Raw genomic sequence first — 12,592 nt, forward strand, 5'->3', positions numbered from 1 at the left:
ACACCCTAAGAGGCGCTACTCACGGACTTCTGGGTGCTGTGTCCCTGAGGCATGAACACTGACCCTCAGAGGCGCTACTGATGGACTTCTGGGCGCTGTGTCCCTGAGGCGTAAACATGACCCCCTCAGAGGCACTACTGACTGACTTCTGGGCGCTGTGTCCTTGAGGCATGAACATTGTAGGAGTAGGGTCTGCTTCCTATGGTCACCCCCACTTTTGCTGTGATTTTCTGGTTTTTCGACTTTAGTGTGGCTGTGGGCCTGCTAATCAGACCCACAGCCCAGCTGTTCTCTCTCTAAATTGATACCATGTATTTTAGGTACATACCAGATTGGGTATTGGGTCACATTTGTGAGCCCCTGTATAGTGTACCATAGGTACCCAGGGCATAGGTGTATCCAAGGCCTACCAGGGGCTGCAGCATGTATTATGCCAGCCCTGGCTGGCCCTCCAAACTGACACCACAGGCTGATCACTCAGCTTGGGTAAGGTGGTGTAATCACCCCTTACTTAGATATAGTAAATCTATATCTACCTTATATATAGACACATAGTAACCTATAAGTCACTCCTATGGCAGGCCTTAACAATCCTGGAGGCAGAGTGTTGGTTTTGTGTGAGGGTGCCATAGCAAGAGCTGAGCCCCTCTGCAGCTTTCGGAACCATCTCCTTAGATCTGTTCTATTATATAGCCATACCATATGCTCTTAAGTGCATTATAATCCTCGCGGTTAATGCTAACTTTGGTTTGGCTTTATCAAAACATGTGTAAGGTGACAAACACTTTGGAATACTACCCCCCCCCCCGCCAGTCCTGGCGGCGGGGGTAGCATTCCACCCTTCTAGAGGGAGAAGACGTGTAGTTACTGCTTTACCCGATTAAAGTTAAACAGAGCCTCAGCATCACAAATTGGATGCTGCTTCCATAGACACGAGTAACCTCCTGCTGCTGGGGGAAACTCCAGCAAAGAGCCTGGACAATAGGTTTCCTGTCGAGGGAGGTGCTAGCACCTCCCGAGACAGCCTGTAGTGTATTGGGGCAGGGTGGGTTGAATGGAAAGATGCTTTTCCAGACATTGCCGGGGGCACACAAGGTGCTCCATGCATAGCCCGGTTCAAACCAGTTGCTGGGGCACTCCAGCACTGCTCTGACGCAAAACTGGACAAAGGGAAAGGGGTGTAACCACCCCCTTCCCAGGTCCACCCATAGGAGGGACCTAGCAGGTAATCCAGCCCTTTAGTTTAGTATAAAGATAGGAGCTGTGTCCCCAGGACTTTAGATTATCCTGGAATGAAACTGATACAGAACTCTTGGACCTTCGACGTTCTATTTCGACGAGAAGACTGAAGACATCTCCCTTGTGGTCAAAGAGTGACCACCCTGTGCAAACAGGCACCACCAGGAACTTGCCGGTCTGCTTTGTCGACGCTCCTGCCAGAATCCGAAGACTCAGCGACACAGGAACTGGACTTCCAGACTTCCCTGACTCAGATCCACATCCACAGTAAAGCTGAGACCAGTGGTTGACACGAGAGATGTGGGACCGGACACCCTGGACATCCTGCATTTTGCTAACTGCATTGACTCCTGAGGTAACTTGAAGTTGTGCATTGGGGTACGAGAAGCCCCAGACCAGATCACAGTTTGCTCCAAACTCACCCCTTTACGAGTGTCACGTGGGGCTGCTCCTGCATTTCAGCTTGACACGTCTTTCCAGTTGCTAGCCCGCTGGCTAGTTTGCCCTCTGAAGACTTTCTATTGAATTTACAACACTGGCCTGGTTGCTGCAGGCTTGCTCCAGCTTTCCTCCAAAGGAGAAGCGCCCAAGACCGTGCTGGTCTGACTCGAAGCCAATATTCACTTCCTGCATGGGTTGCGTTTGCCAAAGCTTGTTGTGTCCAATCTGGATACCGATGCCGCAGTCAACTAGACTTTTTGTGGGACAGTTCGAATCCAGCTCCTGGTCATCGTCAACACCTCCTGGTCCTCGTGGCTGCAGAGACAAGCTTTACCTCTTCACCTGAAATCTCCTCTACAATGCCTGGTTCCTTTCTGGTTCCTTCCGGGTCACTGGCTAGTGACCCAGACTCTGCCCTCTCTGCTTTCAGGTTCTTCAGTTTCTCGATCCACCTGGACACTTTTCCTCTGGTAGCCTGCAGCACTTCTTTGCAGATTTCCATATAAAACATTGACAAAACTAGACATCAAAAAGCACCTATGCACCCGGCTTCCCTGGGTGAGGTAACACGAGTACTCCGGTGCTCCCGTGGGTCTTGACTCTTGAAGTGTCCTAGTCTAAAGGGGTTTTGTCGTAGTCCATCCGGAAGTGCCCTAAAACTGTAACTTTGTAACTTTTACGTTCCCATTTGTCAATGGCAACTCGCGATTGTTTAGACACTGGATGTGTCTCCCGTTGGTCTCCTACCTCCTATCCTTTGGTTGTCTAGTGTAGCCCCAGCGATTCTCTAGGCCCTAGGCCTGCTCACTATTTATCGTGGTTCTTATACCCCTATTTTAGTATATGGTTTGTGAGGCCTCTAGGGCATTACTGTAAATTGTGCAACTTATCCTATGCTAATTAAGTAACTTGTGATGTACTTTTACCTCTAACCTCAAAGAGTGCAGAGGGGTTGTGTTAGAAATAAATACATATATATTTGATATATACCTTGTGTGGTGTCCTTTCATTTGTTATTCAAGGGATTATAATTGGTAAAAAACAGCTTCACATGCTATTTGGAGTTTAGCCAAGACTGCATGCGAGCTCTGCCATATTTATAAATAATGTTGCCATAACTGAAATGCTGCAAGCTCCCAAGAAGGCCGGTGGGGTCTATCGAATCTGGATCACACAATTCGCGGCAGTCTATTTTGCGAGCGCCAGCTGCCATATGCCCATTGCACAAGTTCATTCATGCCCCCTATTGTGGCCCGGCCATGGCATGAGAGAGACTCAAGTCTCGCCTGTACTCTCTCAGATGCCCCCGCCGCTTCTGCCTAGTTCCTCCTGACGTCACATGACTGCACTCTACGCCGGCACATCCGGACTATTGAACCCGGCCTCCATGGTGCCACACCGGTGATTGACAGCTGCAGTATCGACTGCTTAGAGGGCAGCCCCCCCCTGTGTGTGCGTTAGACCTGGCACCTTGGCGTGAGTCTCCCTTCCACTTTTTGCTGATGTGCCTCAGATGTTTTGCTGGTGTTAGCTGCTCAGGGCACTGCGCCACAGCCAATCCGTGCAGCAGTGCAAGTGCTCCCAATATAAAGTGTACCTGTAATTGATCTCCATGATTGGCTCATTGGATTTACTGTCAGTCCCCAGTAAAGTGCACCAGGAGTGCCAGGGCTTGTAAATACCAATACTGCTAGTGGGCCTGCAGCGCTGGTTGCGCCACCCACAGAAGCAGCCTTTTTAAAATGTGTGCAGTCTGGTACTGTCATGCACACACTTGCCAGCCCCTAAACCTTCCCTTTACTTCATATTAGTCACCATATTAGTCACCACTATGGTAGGCCCAAGGGCAGGGTGCACTGTAAGTGTAAGGTAGGACAAGCCCTGATGTGTATGGCATGTCCTTATAGTGAATTACTGCCAAATTCGTATTTCACTATTGTAAGGCTACCTGTTCTCTTAGGCCGAGATGGGCTGCTGGAATTATTACACTCTATAATCCCAGCAGGCCCAGGGAACATGGTAGAAAGTCAAGTTTAATATGCCTGAACTCAGAATAATATACTTCTTTTAGTAAAGTTTATTTTAATATCCTGTGTTTGCAAATGCTACTTTTAGAAAGTTCGTGTTAGCATTTGCTTGCCTAACCATTTCAGCCTGCCTCTGCTTGGATGTGTATCTGACTGTCTGGGATATGTGAGTGACAGGGCTGGGGGATGACAGGTGGTGAATGCCAGGATTACACCTTAGTGGGAGGTGGGAGTGCCCGTGGACTCTGAATAGGGCTGTGCTCTGCCATCACAATGCTGGCTCTGCCCCTGGGGAGTGACTGATGACTCAGCCGACACCTGGCCCAGGGAGGGAGAAGCACTGTCAACAAGGTACTCCTGGCTGCCCCTGTCCTTACAATGCTGGCTCGACCTCCTGTGGAGCGTCTGATGTGCCTGCCCCTCGCACTGAAAGAAGACACCAGAGTACACCCAACAAAGTGCTCAGAGACTGAAAGAAGTTATGCAGAGGCCCCCCTGGCCTGTAAGAACAAAGAAAATGCTGTATAAAAGTAGGAGCCCTGCTCCTTGTAAATCCGATCCTGTTGACGCCAAGAAGAAACTCTGCCTGAAGAGAAGGGCCTGGAAAAAGCTGCATGGAGAAGTATTGTCTCTAATCCTGAGAGACTGGCCTGTGGTGGGTGCCTTGCTGCAGAAGGAGAGAGGAAGGAAAAGACTAAGACTTTTTGAACTACTTGTGCATTAGACAATCTCCAAGGGCTTGCTGTGGAACTTGCCCCCTGAACTGTGCCCCAGGAACAGTGGGCGCTACTCCTCCTGGAAAGAGAAGCTGCCGGGCGGGCCCCAGCTGACATCGCAAAGACCAGCCTCGCTGGCCCAAGCAACGTACCTGTCGCCTGCCTAACTGCAGAACTCCACAGAAGAAGAAGTTGCCCTGAAGCCCCAGCGCAACCGTTCGTAAACTGCAGCGGCACGGGGAGAGAAGGAATACACGCTGAGCGTAGAGAGGCTTTGTTCGCGTCTCACACTGCTGCCCGGGGCCCTGCCCCCTCTTGCCAGACCAGGAGCCCTTCGCCGAAAGACCTGACCCTCAATGCAACGCTGCCCTCCTGAGCCGAGCCGTAGCTCGAATCTACAGAAGAAGACACTGCGACGTGGGACCTGGAATCGACCCCGGCATTGTCCGCCCCGGAACTCCCCTCTCAAGTACTCTAGGGTACTGTTTTGCTATTGAGGTCCGCCGCCCTCTGGACACGGAGTCCGCGAGGCGCGCACCCCTCGTCCCCTGTTGGTCCCCCGCTTTGTGCGCTCTGAACTGTGAGACTCCGTGAAGCCATCCCGCAGCTCAGTTCGAGTCGTACAGCCACCCGAACGCCTCGTACTCTCACCGCGCGTTACGCGTGACACACGACACACGCGAGAGTTCGCAAGGCCCTTTTGCCGGTGGTATTACGGGACACCTCTCAGCCCTACGAGGTGCACTAACTCTCCCAAAGGGAGTCGGTACGCTGCAAACCATGCCCAAGTCCTTGAGCGGCCACTTCTAAAAGATTGCCACACTTGACTGTCCGCTTTTTGAAGTTTCCAGACTCTGTGCTCATCATCCTAGTTAAGTTGATCAAGCCTGGAGTGTGCACTGAGAATTGTGCGCTTGTGGCTGGGAGGCCGGTACTTCTCATTCCGGCCATTGTAGTGTACGCCGCGCACACCTGCTCACGTGAAAGGCGCGAGGGTTGATTGGGCCTTGAATTAGGAACCGAAAGAAGCGCACAGAAGCGCTAGGGAGCAATGTACTCTCCTGGAACTGGGTAGAAGGCCCCAAAGATTGCCTTCAAGAACTGTGGCACCCCTTTTGAAGTGTAAGAACTATTTTTAAAGCTGAACAAGAACTGTGGCAACCTGAACAAGCAACTGGAACCATTTTGAACTGTACAAAGACTGTATTTACAAGCCTGCTTTAAATCTATGTAAAGGAGATATATTTTTACAAGAATACAGTCTGGTGTCATTGTGTGGTGGGTTGGTGGTTATTGTGTGTGATACTGCAAATGTTTAACCCTATGTGCTCTAAAGATTAGCATTGACTGCTTGTGCCACACTACCTAGAGGGTAAGCAGGGGTTATTTTTAGAGGGTAATCCTTCGCCCTGACTTAGAGAAGAGGGTCCCTGCTTGTCGCAAGTACATACCTGTGCCAACCAGAGAGCCCCAATTCTAACATTGGACGCAGCGGTAAGGATCACGAATTTACATTTGCAGTGTCCATGCAGTGATTATTGACCATTGCATAGTGATACAATCCAGTAACTTAGCCACAGACTTTTTAATTTTTTTCTTTGCTGGAAGAAGATCCCTTTTGTTTGAAGCCATGCCTGGCACAAACAGCGTGGAGAGGGCAATATCTGTAGCCTCTGAGGTGTTGGAGATAGAATGGGATGCGTCAAAGTTGGATGACTACACAAAAAAAGAACTGACGTTCTTTTGCAAAAAATTCAAGGTTCCACGTACAGGGTGCAAGAACAAGGAGGATTACTACAAGGCCCTGAAAGCCTGGATCAGGCCCGGACTGGGAACTCAAAGCAGCCCTGGCAAATTGTCAGACCAGCCCCTGTCCGGCGCGTTGCGTGCGAGCGAGCTTGATTACTACTAGGGAATTTGGGGGGGAAATTTTGGGAAAAAACCCACCAAAATGGTGCATTTTACAGCACATTTTTAATTACATATTTAATTGTATCAACTTTTAAAGCACAGTAAATAGTAGGTGATGACCTTAAAGAGCACCAGGTTACCCACCCAGTCATACGTACCCAGAGACATTCTTACAGAGAGCACCAAAAATAGACACAAGGAGTGAATCAGAGAGAACAAAGTAAAAGTGAGACCAGCCCCCATATGGTGTGTAGCGAGCAAGCGCAGTGAGCAACCACTACTAGGGGGAGTCTGGGGGGTTTTCGCCCCCAAGAAAATGTTGGGGACAGAAAGGCCAAAACAATGCATTTTCACACATTTTTCATTACATATTAGATTGTATTAACTTTTAAAGCATACTAAATGATCACCTTATGGAGCACCAGGATACCCAGTCATAAATCACAGACATTCCTACAGAGAACGCTAAAAAATTTAATGTCGAGCACAAAATGTATTATTAATATAAAATAGTATAAAGACATTTAAAAAAACACTTAACTTCAAACAACTGTGCAAAGGTTCAGAGGATAAAATGTTCAAGACAATGTGCAAACATTACATGATTTTTATATCCTGAGGGCAGAAACTGTGGCAATGTCACACAAGAGCATCTTATAACTAGCACCTAGGGCACAGAGGCCAGAAGTACTGGAAACATCACACCCAGGCCTGGTCACACCGGGCCAGAAAACATGGAAACGTTACACATATGCACCCAGACCAGTAAGCATGGAAATATCAAACATAGGCACCCCGGCCAGAAAGCATGGAAACGTCACACATAAGTTACCAGAAAGCATGGAAATGTCTAACACGGCCCCTGGCCAGAAAGAATGAAAAATTCACACAAAGGCACCCAGACAAGTGGCACTGGGACACTTTTCAGAGTGTGGGTGCTGCCTGCAATGTTGCCTGTACATCAATAAAGTCATGGGATTGTGAAACATTCTAGAATCACACACAGAACAAGGGTAGCAATTGAATCTCACCTATTCTGGGGCATATAAAACTTAAAAGTATATGCCAAACCGTTTAAATACACTGTACCCTGCTTTATGGACAGGGCTTGCACTAGTCGTGACATGTAAATAAGCACCTGCGTGGGTCAAGGGTTTAAAGTGCAGGGGCCCAGTCTTTAACCCCTTTGAAAAGGAGTACAAATAGTAAACTCTGACATGAAGAAGGCAGAGCCGGCTTTAGCGCTGGTGGCGCCAGGGGCAACAGTCTTTTTTGGCACTCCCCATCATCTCCTTCTCCGAGGAATCCCTTGCCAACACCCTCCAACAGTGCCCTTCTTCTCTGCATAGCCATTCTCATAGGCATTTCATTTGTTTTTCATAGCGCTACTCTTACCAGGCAGTGTAGGTTGTGTGAGCACTTTACAACACACACCCATTACATATGGAGACAATTAATTATATGTGTGTAAAATCAGTCTTTATGAAATAATACATAAGACAATGTGAATTGCAGGGTGTAGAAATCACTTATCACCCACACTGGTAGGCAGTACATTTTAAGAATGAATTCTGGAGAAGCACAAACTCAGGATTAAAAAGGTACCTCAGTGGTTGGGGTTGGCTTTAATATTAAGAATATATTTCTACCCAAACAAACATTTTTTAGCAGCATTTGGATAATGAGAAACTGGGGAAAAAATAATGTTCTAACCTATAGCATGCAGTTTGCCTGCAGCTCTTTGATGACAGTTTATTGGTCATTGCGTTATATTAGGAACTGCTGGTTACAAAAACATGTCTGTGGCAAAAGCAGTAACCCACTGAGCTACGCACATAAAATACAGTTATGTGATTTGCATGGTACATGTTCTTTGCAGCAGACTTATTAACCCTTTGTGCTACTTTATGTTGAGTCAAAACTGTCACTAGCCACTAGCCCAAACTCTGATCTCTCTAGCAGGAACATTAACCACCAGAGTTAACTTGCCATTTTTATTGTTGCCTGAAAACTGCTGGACACACTACCCACAAGGTACTTTGCAGCAGGTGCTATTAAACCCAGAAGTTATTTCTTCACACAACGCCCCCCAGGTCAGCACCAGGTGCGGCTGCACCAGTCAGTCCTCCCTAAAGAGGTTGGTACCTGCTTGATTGTCTGGTAATTGAACTTTTATTATTTATTTATTTCTCTTTGAGGTTTTATATAGCGCTGGCTGGACCAGAAGTATCAGAGCGCTTTACATGAGTATAAAATAATTGCAGTCACAGGAACCAAAAATCAGCAAACAATCAACAGCATTGAAATATAGCAGATTACAACATTTTTAACGATTTGTAACTATACAAAAACAGGTAAGAGATGAGGAGCAATTTACAATACTAAGAGGAATGATAGGACGAGGAGTTAGGGTTTTGAAGGAGGTGCACTTACCTGCAGAAAGGGAAAGCAAATGAATCCCCAGATGATGAGTATAGCCGGTCGCACTCGTATATTTAATGCGGCATAACTATGCAATTGATGTGAACCACAGGTTCCTACGGTGCACGTGCACATCAATTGCATCATTATGCGAGTGCGAGGACAACAATCTGGTGCCTGGTGTGTGAGGGATGATTTGACATCTTTAACACTTCGGATCAGAATATCGGATTCGGTCAGTTATATATGTACGGGTAAATACGGTGAGCACTGGAAAGATGTCAGAGTCTCCGAGGTGAGACACGTAGTATTGCTGCTAACAGTTACCTCGATCATGAAAGTTACATTTAGTTATCTATAAAGTTTTATATAGCGTGAACTTGAACCCGAAGGATATCAGAGCGCTTTACAATTTGAGGCAAAGGTAACAAATCAGAACATTAGTCTAACATGGGGGAATCTAATGGGCATTGAGATGTTTACTCTTCTCAAAATCGGAATGGTTGTTTGTTGGAAATGGGGGTCTCTAGTTGGCAGTGGCTGGCCATTGTCCAAGTGGGGACCATTCTTCCTAAGTCAGAGTAAGGGGGCTACAGCCTTTGATAACACCTGCTCAACCCTGTGGTAACGTAGCACGAGCAGCTAAGCTTATCTCAGAGGCAGCGTGTGAAGCATTTATGATCATACACAGTGAAGGACACTACAAAGGACACCACACAAGTAGTTATAAAAGATGCGTATCTTTATGCATAGACTTAACACAAGAGACACTCTAAAAGGACTAAAACTGGTGCAAATGTCTGTGGCGGCGGACTCATGATTACAATAAAATTATGAAAACATTACACCTAGCAATCAGAACCAACCCAGCACACAAAGCCTGTACTATTAGTAATACTTAGAGCTCCCTTTGCCAAGGATTAACTCCAGCTAAAGTATTTCAAAATTACAATGCACAGAACTCCATCACTCTAAGCCCTTCTCTACCTGGTATTTTCTTGCTGGAGCTTCAATTGAAATAACTAAGTGAGGTAACAAGAAAAATCCGCAGTATAAAATGGACTGGCAAATAAAATTAGTCAAATAAAAGGTTGATCCATGATGGTGGTTCACGTTAACTAAAACAAGCAATAGAAATAATAATGTTAAAAAAGAGCCACGTATCTACATGTACAGTAAACAACTGAGGACCACCAAAAGAAACCCCTTTGTATGTTCCTGTGTGAGACACTGCCATTCATATTGTTACTCCCTGGTGTTGGATCTGGTTTTGCAGGATGGTTTCATATGCTAATACAGATTGAGCAAACCATAAGACCTCATACTAATGGCCCAATACGATCAGTGTTATTTCCACACCCTGCATTCACCAATGCAGCTGGGCGCATATTTACCGGAATTAGTATTAATAGAATTAGGAACAGCAAAAATAAAGTAGGAACCTAAAAAAGACAGGAATATAACTGCACCAAAAGAAGGTCACAAAATAACGAACTTTCAAATTCAGAAACACACAGCTCAGAGCCCAGTCGGTCCTATAGCAGAGTAAATGCGCCCAAGGCCTTCACAAGTCGGAACTATATTGGGGGCAGACATCCAAGCCTTAAACAACGCACATGATGCCCCTAACTTGGACACAAGCACATGTATAGCACAAGCGGAAGGGCATAAAGCCAACACATCATCAAGTTATGTTCAGCTTTGAACCTCTTTATCCTTAGTCATTGGTATTTTTTTAGCTCAAGATCCGACCCAACTAACAGCAAAGGTCAGCTTAAGTGTCTTGTAATGCAGGATCATACAGTGATGGAGTTCCTGGAAACAAAAGCAAACATGTCAAGCGCAGAAGCAAATGAACCAACAGATGGACAGAACCGAGATCAGTTCGAGCTCTTTCTAGTTCACCAGTGAAGGACAAGTTCCTCTTTGAGACTAAACCTTCCCTAAACCCAATGAAACTGCCCGTGCCTGAGGTGGTCCCAAGAAGCCCCCTCGAAGGATAAAGGAGATGAGGCGAGGATGGATCCATGGCCTGGAAATAGTAGCTGAAGCCGAGTACCGGCAGCACACGGGGCCGCTTCTAGCCACCATGGAGGCAATGTCTGGAGATCAGATGTCCATGATGGGACAGGCAGGAAGTACAGGCTGGCCGCGTCTCTGGCGATCAGATGTCCATGATGGGACAGGCAGGAAGTACAAGCTGACCGCTCGTGGCCTCCTTAATATCCTGGCAGAGGAGTACCCATAGATGGCACAGACCAAAAACTGCAAGCAGCCAATGAGCTGAGCCAGAGAGCCCAAAAGCAGCCAATGAGCTGAGCCAGAGAGCCCAAAAGCAGCCAATGAGCTGAGCCAGAGAGCCCAAAAGCAGCCAATGGGCTGAGCCAGAGAGCCCAAAAGCAGCCAATGAGCTGAGCCAGAGAGCCCAAAACCCAACTCCATCCAACAAGCTCCCGCCGACAAGGTCTGTGTCAATGTGTAAGGTCTCCATCCTTACAATATCCTGCAGGAAGTAATACCACGATCCATCAGACCCCAGGAGGGTCCTGACTCTAGGCCGGGTCTTTATTCTTTCCTCACCTGAATTCATCTCTTTTCCAGTTGTTCCCGCTGCCCCTGGCCGTGACGCACGACAACGAGGGGCGCGCGTAGGGGGCGCGGGGCGGGCGGCGAGCGCGTAACGCGTCACTGCTACGGCGAGGGCTGGCCAAATGTCCTCCCAGGGCCGCCATTGGTTGCGGCCGCGCTACCACTGGATTGACGGCACTAGAGGACCACTAGTGTGGGCGAGGCTAGCAGGAGGGGGCGGGCCAGCAACGGTCATGTTCTAGTCAGTATTTAACTTCGAACCCGACCGAGTCCGACAGCAATTGCGCAGCAAGTGTGTGTTTTTACAGACAGTAGTATTTATTTATAATGCCCAGATAATGACTCTGTGTATGCAGTGCTTAGTGTTAACTTTAGTGGTATTGCCGTATTGGTCCAGTCCTGACAGTCAGTGCCCCCCCCCCTCCCCCCTAGCTAAAGACATACAAGTGTTATGGCAGTGGTTTGCCTGTATAATTGTGCCCCCTTGATCATCACAGGGCCTCTCTGGTGACGTCACTCATCCATCGGGTCTGGTGGGGTCAGTGGGTCACGACTTGTTGTTGTGGCCAGGTGGAACTCCAGGGAGGGGATGATGTGGGGGGGGGGGGGTGCAGTGGCCAGGACAGTGGAACAAAACTTCAATCGCCCCCCTGCAAAGCGCTCCTCAGGCTCTCACACTCAGAAACTGGCCTGGCCTGGACTGGCCATACCATAACATAACATGGGACCCAGCCCGTTTCATAACGAAGGAACTCGTATCCCTTCCTTATGTTTAGAGAGATAACTCTAATCACTAGTGTATGCGTAGACCTTTGTACTCTCTACCATTCCTATGTGACTCTTAGCGTATATCCATTCGTATCCCTTCCCTATGTATATAGAGATAACTCTAATCACTAGTATATGCGTAGACCTTTGTACTCTACCATTCCTATGTGACTCTTAGAGTATATCCATTGGTATCCCTTCCCTATGTATATAGAGATAACTCTAATCACTAGTATATGCGTAGACCTTTGTACTCTACCATTCCTATGTGACTCTTAGAGTATATCCATTCGTATCCCTTCCCCATGTATATAGAGATAACTCTAATCACTAGTATATGCGTAGACCTTTGTACTCTCTTCCATTCCTATGTGACTCTTACAGTATATCCATTCATATCCCTTCCATATGTATATAGAGATAACTCTAATCACTAGTATATGCGTAGACCTTTGTACTCTCTACCATTCCTATGTGACT

The 12,592-nt window shown here is 47.3% G+C and overlaps 1 long non-coding RNA gene across 5 annotated transcripts in view; it reads right to left on the reverse strand.

Moving 5' to 3' along the window:
• LOC147659546 (uncharacterized) overlaps window positions 1-12,592 on the reverse strand; it is a 255,935-nt gene that overhangs the window by 34,173 nt on the left and 209,170 nt on the right. Inside the window, exon 1 of one of the 5 annotated variants that reach the window (XR_015307215.1) lies at window positions 11,336-11,432. The exons of the other annotated variants lie outside the window; for them this stretch is intronic. This is a non-coding gene — a long non-coding RNA (uncharacterized LOC147659546). Of the gene's footprint in view, window positions 1-11,335; window positions 11,433-12,592 lie in introns of those variants that run through there. 5 annotated transcript variants of the gene reach the window in all.

This window comes from Lissotriton vulgaris, unplaced genomic scaffold (assembly GCF_964263255.1).
Source record: "Lissotriton vulgaris unplaced genomic scaffold, aLisVul1.2 SCAFFOLD_882, whole genome shotgun sequence".
In the NCBI taxonomy this organism is placed as follows: Eukaryota; Metazoa; Chordata; class Amphibia; order Caudata; family Salamandridae; genus Lissotriton; species Lissotriton vulgaris.